At 42.4% G+C, this 7255-nt stretch overlaps 1 pseudogene; it reads left to right on the top strand.

Annotated features, from left to right (window-relative positions):
* Positions 1-295: 295 nt before the first annotated feature.
* On the top strand, positions 296-6776 carry LOC121948473 (annotated as a pseudogene).
* The last annotated feature ends 479 nt before the right edge of the window (positions 6777-7255 follow it).

Below are 7255 nucleotides of genomic sequence, written 5' to 3' on the forward strand. Positions count from 1 at the left end.
GCTGCCACAGTGCTCATCCACAGACCCATCTCCCTTCTAATCAATGACCATGCAGCACAGCAGCACAGCAGGCATGACCAAACAAGACAAGAAACAATTGTTAATTATCAAACCAATGAAAGGAACACAGATGAGAATCAAAGGAACAAAGTAATCTATATCTCAGACGACACATAGCTGATTCCCTCAGATCTGCGCAGATCGATACAGATGGAAATCCAGCTAAACAGCCCCAGCTGCACTGAATCTTACCTGCGTGTCTCTGTGGTGGTCCTCCTCTCTGTGGCTGGGCTTGATGAAGACCCTCGGTCTACACAGCCATGCCCTCCTATATGGGCATGCATCTGTGGGGCAGATCAGAGGTCTGCCTCGTATCTGTCAGCCTGGAGAAGAGGAGGGATCAAGGATCAGAGAGTCCTCCCAGCCGGCAGCCCCGTCTAGCGCATCTCCTTGTGTCTCCCGCTCTCCCGGGTCATTCCAGCCAGCCCCTCAGCAACCGCAGAGCCAGGGAGCGAGCGTTCAGGGAGGGGGGAAATGGGAGGTGCTTAGAGGACTGAAGCGGACATGGAACGGCGAGCAGAGCACCTCCTCCTTCTACATGTCTGACTGCAGCCAGTGGACATGCTACAGCTGGAGCCACCGTCCACCTCTCGTTTTCTCCTTGTGTGTGTGTGTTAGTGCGTTTTTGTGTGTTTGCGCGTCCGTGCTGGATCCACTCTGTGTGCGGTGTGTGAATACGGAGTCTCCTTCCTAACTGTTAATGCTGCTGGCTCGGAGATGCTTAGGCAGTGTGAGAGAGAGAGGGAGAGAGAGCAGGAGAGAGAGAGAGGTGTGTGTGTGGTAGCGGGGGAGGGAGAATTGCAAAGGAGAGTATAGGAAAGGTTGTTTTCCCTGCTGCTCCATCTATCGGTATCAATTCAATCAGGGATGCACAGCCATGGCTGAGATAATGAGTCATCCCTACCTATGTGCATGCCTCTGTTTGTGTGACACACACAAACAGAGAGAAGCAAAGATAAAGATAAGCAGTGTGTGCATGTAACATACTCGTGCTTTGCATAACTTGCATGTGTGCTGTGTGCAAATGCATTTCTGTAAGTCATTTTAATGCTAATAAGCATTTTTTTAAATTGTTAACTGAGAACTTGATAGCCTGCATGCATGCACAGCTTAAATGAACACACAGCCAAACACACACACACACACACACACACACACACACAGAAGAGAGGAACACCTAAATAGCAGCAGAAGATCTCCTCAGGCTATCAGTATATCAACAGCCCTGAGAACCTACAACCTTAACAGGCTACCTGCCTCTCTGAATGCCCAGAGGAATGATATATCACACCTCGACACTGCAGAGGATCCTGAGGAGAGGAGAGGAGAGGAGAGGAGAGGAGAGGAGAGGAATAAATATGCTAGACCCTATGGTGAGACACTCCTCGAAAACACCCCAAAAGGCAGGTGGGCCATGTGATTAAATAGGGAAGCAGAATGGGTAAGGAGAGAAAATAAGAAAGACAAGAGGTGAAATGTGGAGGCTCAGTTTCACTGACAGTGCGCTCTGTTTTGTTCTCTGAGCATGCTGTCTGTTCTGCTTTGACTGCCTCAAGAATTAAAAAGAGGCAGAAAGGGATGAAATGGAGAAGAGTGAAGATCTGGAGATAGGAAAAAAGGCTTTTGAAATTGACAGAGAGGAGAAGAGCGAGAGACAGAAATGTATGCACTAAGACATTTTCACATCTGATAAAAAAGCAGGGACATTTACAAAGCACAGGAGGAGCATACCAAACAACCTCTTAATGTTGTCTTTTTTCTCCCGGTTTCTTTCTTATATAAGTCTTTCCTTGTCTTTGCATCCTCGTTGGTTATGTCTTTGTCTCCAGCAGAATCCTTTCCTCTGTGTCTGGCTTTGAACAAAGCAGGTCCTCGTACATGTTGAAACAGTTGAGAAAAACACTGGTTACCCCTGTCAACGTGACAGAAAAGGCTATCGACAATCTCCCAGTATTTCTGCAAACTGAAAATGTCTAGACAGACAGAGGAACATGTTTTAAGCAGTAGAAAGACACTCTCTTTGCAGAGTGTTCAGGCCTGCAGACAATCAAGCTTGAAGCATAAGGTGACTGGACTGACAGGATAATCAAAGAGACTGTAATTCTGCTACATTTCACCTCACTCCAGGCTAACTCTGATTTCTTGATAATCAACATCATTCTCTGTTACAGAAACACCGATTCTCCCAGATATGAGCATGGCCAATTACACCCAAAAAGAGTGAATTTTGCACCTGCTACATCAAATTCAAATTATGGAAAGGATTTAAAACATGAAACGGAAGTTATGGATATGAAGAAACTGATTAACAGCAGTTTAAAATTCAGTCACAATGTGCACATTGTAATTCATCCCACACTAGAGCTTAGTGTAGACTGAATACAGACCCGAGCCTTCAGGGGAAACAGTTCTGCACTGACCTGGGGTCTGCTTTTGAAGCAATTGCTGACTCCCAGCTGTGTTAATCTAACTCTGTAATCTGCTGCTAAATCGAGCTTTAGGAGTGAGCCGAGGCAGTGACTGAGGCAATCTCATGGAGAAGGTATCAGCCTCGTGGAGTGTGTGTGTGGGTAATTATGCGTGAGGAAGACGGTTAGTACTGCGTTGGATGTTGGCAGAGGACTAACAGATGGTAATTTCCTCTCGCTCCTGCACTTCTGGCAGACCTCTGGATTACAAATGCACTGGTACCTACCTTCACAAGCATATTTCACCTGCTCTCACACATACAGATGTGTTACAGTGGTCACAGAGGCCTGGCTTTAATGCACATTTTGCGCTGATGTTACACTGCTGGAACTGGAAGATTCAGTAACATAAGCAGCATCACGCCTGATAGAGTGAGACTTTTTAAATTCTCGAAATTGCCTATTTTAAAGTGTTTATTTGAATTGTAAGTAGTAGCTTTATTAATGGTTAATGAAGCCATTCACTAATGCTCTGAAGATTAGTAGTCATTATCAACCGCTTTTGGGGTGCCAAGTTGTGAAAAATCCCCATTGGATTCTCACTTTCTAAAAGACACGTTTCCAATTAAAAATGGCAGTAAATTATTTTTATACACTGCCTAACTCAGTTATTAGTTAACAGTTCCATAGCTTAAGGGTTTCTCACTTTCTGTTAAACTACAAGCAAAATTAGCATGTCATCTGCTATTGTATTTGTTATCAAATAAATAATGAGGGATTCTTTGAATAATCCAAATCTGTGGATTATTTTGACCTGCATGCAGCAAACACAGCGTACACATTAACCTTACATAGGTGGAAGCAAATACAAAATGCAGATGCAAAGCAGCTAAATTAACTGAATAATTCTCATAAATAAGGAAGAGCTGACGAGTGCTAAGGCATTTTGCTGTTGCCTTTGCCAAGAACATTGAAGTAAGAGGTCTAGACTTAATCTGACACACTTTATTTTTCTTAAACTACATGATCCGAATACTGGAGGTCCTGGTTAAAAGATGAAGTTTATTAGCTTTATTTTTTGTTATGTTTTGAATTAAAGTTTAACTTGGAGAACACTGACATTGATGTGACATGAGAAAATGTATAGTTGGTATGGTTTGGAAGTGTTTGAACTACAGCAGGGGTAATCTACTAAAATTCAAAGAGGTCTAGATACTAATATTTCCTCCCAGCAAAGGTCCGAAGCTTATAATGTCTAAATTGTGTCTTATAGCTTACCCCTTTGTGTACCAAATAGAATCAGCAAAGTGCATTTCTATATCATTTCAATATTCAAAAATATGTATTGTCAGTTTTCAAAGTACAATGTTAACATACAGACTCATTAACCATGTATGACACTTGTATGGAAAACTAATAGCTGATAACTGATATTGTTACGAATACGAATATGAAAACCACAAATGTCAAAATTTGCCTTCAGTTTCACCTTAACATACATAAAAGGCATACCCTAAGAACATTAAAACATAAAATAAAAACGACAGCAATACATTCCATGTAAAAGGTATAAAAATAGGTCTCAGTAATACATATGTGCAGATAAATATACAATAAAAATAAAATTAGCCCTAACACAATGAACATAAGACCTACATTTCAGATAAAAGAAACCAAGTAGAAAATTCTGAATAAAATAAATGTAAAAGTGCTTATTTGAACAGCTTCTTTTGTTTTTATTTTTTCTTTCTACGTATCCTTCTCAGTAGAGAAATGGACCTGTGACTGGCCTGCCAGCAGTTTTAATCTTGGCTTGGAGTTAGGTCCATTCTCATGCACATGTGTCGGTGCTCATCGATGAGCATGGAACAATATTTGGTTTTAATATTGTTCATAGTGGAGAAAGCTGACTCACAGCTCTAAGTCGATCCAAACATGGTTGTGGTGTTTAGTGCTGCTTTGGTTTGAGCAAAGAAAATATTCTCAGACACAGTCTGTAGTCAGAAAGAGGCAGGTCAGTTGATTCATGCTCTGTGTCGTCATCTCTTTCACATCTCTCTTACGTTGTTTTTCTCTGTACATAACTGTCTGCGCATGGTTAACAATCAATCTTATTGGCTCAGTGGAGTGAAGCTGTTGCCATATTAACTCAATTATCTGCAAGCCCGGTCTGTGGCCGCAACTGTCACAGGGAAAAAAATGCTCCGTGAAGATTATTTATTCTCATTAATTTTTCAGATATTTGTCAAGGGTCTGTCACTCGGTCCAGGTCCAGATTGTGGTCCCCCATTTGGTGATGCTAGAACTACAGAAACATTCAGTCCACTCGCAACTGTGCAGTGGTGTTACAGAATAGAGATTCTTCAATCACAAATGAGAGAGCACTAACTCAAGAACGGACAAGTTTAATTGTGAAAAGTTTAACAACCGTAAAAATTATGGGAGAGAGCACAGATATTGAAATGTTTTGTAAGTTGTACGAACAAGGAATATTTTATTTGAACAACAAGTACAAGATGAGCTTTATCACTCTGCACACTATCGATTGAATTTCCCTTCAATGCAATGACAGACAAATACCTTGGAATGAAACACACATCTGTGTTACAGGTCCGACAAAGCTCAACCCGTAATGTGATTCATCTGAGACAAATCAGGAAACACACTCAGTTATTTTTCCATCTAAAATGTGACACAGGCAAAAAAAGATTCACCGCCACACCAAACTCACATCGACCTCCGGCATTACAGCCACAGGACCTCAAAAAAACGGAAACGCTCTATTTCAACCTGTTGGCATACCACACACTGAATGTGAGTTCTTTTTAAAGCGTGACTCAAACTGAAAGTACATTTCAGTGAAATTGCTAGAGGAGGGAGTGGCAGCATGACTGACTGTACTTTTATCCGCAGTGTTTTCAGCTTCACACGGAGAGAAAATGGCTTCCCTGTCAGAGAAGACTCCTCTGTCCTGTCTGCTGTGAAATCTTTGAGAATCCTGTCCTCCTGTCATGTAGCCGGAGCTTCTGTAAAGACAGCCGGTGAAGGGAGAAACAAGCATGTGTGTGTCCACTCTGTAAGAGAAGATTCTCAAAGGACCACTAACCACTAACCTTTAACTTGGCATTAAAAAAATGTGTGTGAGGACTTCTCACAGAACAGAGATCAGAAAGCTTCAGAGATTCTCCACAGTCTGCACTCTGAGAGACTAAAACTCTTCTATCTGGAGCATCAGCAGCCAGTGTGTCACATGTGCAAAGATTCAATAACACACACTGACCACAGATTCAGACCCATCGATGAAGCTGCACAGGATCACAGAGAGGAGCTCCAGAGATCTCTGAGGCTCATACAGGACAAACTGCATCTTGTTAGGAAAGTTACATTTAAGTTCAATCAAACAGCAGAACACATTGAAGTCCAGGTTCGACACACAGAGAGGCGGATTAATGAACAGTTTACAAAGCTTCAGTGGTTTCTAGGAGGAAGAGTGGGCCAGGATGGCTGCCCTGAGGGAGGAAGTGGAGTAAAAGAGTCAGATGATGAAGGAAAAGATTGAGCCTTTGAGCAGAGAGATAGAAGCTCTTTCAGACACAGTCAGGGCCACAGAGGAGCAGCTGAGAGCTTGAAGATGTCTCGTTCCTGCAAAACTACAGGGCTGTGATAGAATGAGTCCAGCAGTGCCCCTTGCAGGATGACCCAAAGCTGCTCTCAAATGCTCTGATTGATATGGCCAAACATCTGGACAACCTGACCTTTAACATCTGCGACAAGATGAAGGAGATGGCCTCCTACACTCCTGTGATTCTGGACCCAAACACCGCTGGTTCGTACCTTGTCCTGTCCGAAGATCCGAACAGTGTGAGATGCGGGGAGAGACAGCAGCTTCCTGATAGCCCAGAGAAGATTGAGGATTACTTCTGTGTTTTGGGCTCTGAAGGCTTTTACTCAGGGACTCACAGCTACTCATGTGCTGGACACTGGGTGTGTTTGCAGAGTCAGTCCACAGGAAGGGACTCATGCAGTCGGGATTATGGAGAAAACGGTTTTTATAAAGGTGAATACTCAGCATGGTCACTACCGGCTCGACCCGTTTTTCTCCCTATTAATGAGAAGCTTGAGAAAGTCAGAGTGAATCTGGGCTGGGACAAAGGAGAGCTGTCATTCTCTGATGCAGAAGCTAACACACACATTAACACCTTCACACACACTTTCACTGACATGCTGTTTCCATTCATTAACGCTGTGGGTGAACTCCCACTACAGATAGCGCCAGTAAAGGTCTCTGTCACAGTGGTAGATAGATGAGATTAGTTAGACTTCAACTAACCACATCTATCTGCTCTGTTCCACTGTTACAGAGAAAAAAACACAACCTTTTTGTAGCTTTTTAAAATGTTTTTAGACACGTCAGATTACTTCAGGCCAAGATGCAGTTGTTGAAATGTATTGGCACTGAGGAAATAAAGGGTAAGATTGAGAGTAGGGTTGAGGGTCTAAAGATGTAAAAGGAAATGACTTAACAGCCCCTCCAGGATGTTGCGATCACATCAATTCATGCAAATTCAATCAATCCCTGTGAATTCTGCAACCCCATGCACTTTTGTCCCATCAGTGCAATTTATCTGCTAATCTGACCAGTCTCCCACACAACGTCACCAAACTCATTTACATGCAGATGTTACAATATACATATATACAAATGTTATGATTCTAATGTTACTTTTCTATCAAACAACACACTTGGAGAACTGTTGAAACATGGTGACAATAGACAAGACAAATAA

Source organism: Plectropomus leopardus, chromosome 9, assembly GCF_008729295.1.
Source record: "Plectropomus leopardus isolate mb chromosome 9, YSFRI_Pleo_2.0, whole genome shotgun sequence".
NCBI lineage: Eukaryota > Metazoa > Chordata > Actinopteri > Perciformes > Serranidae > Plectropomus > Plectropomus leopardus.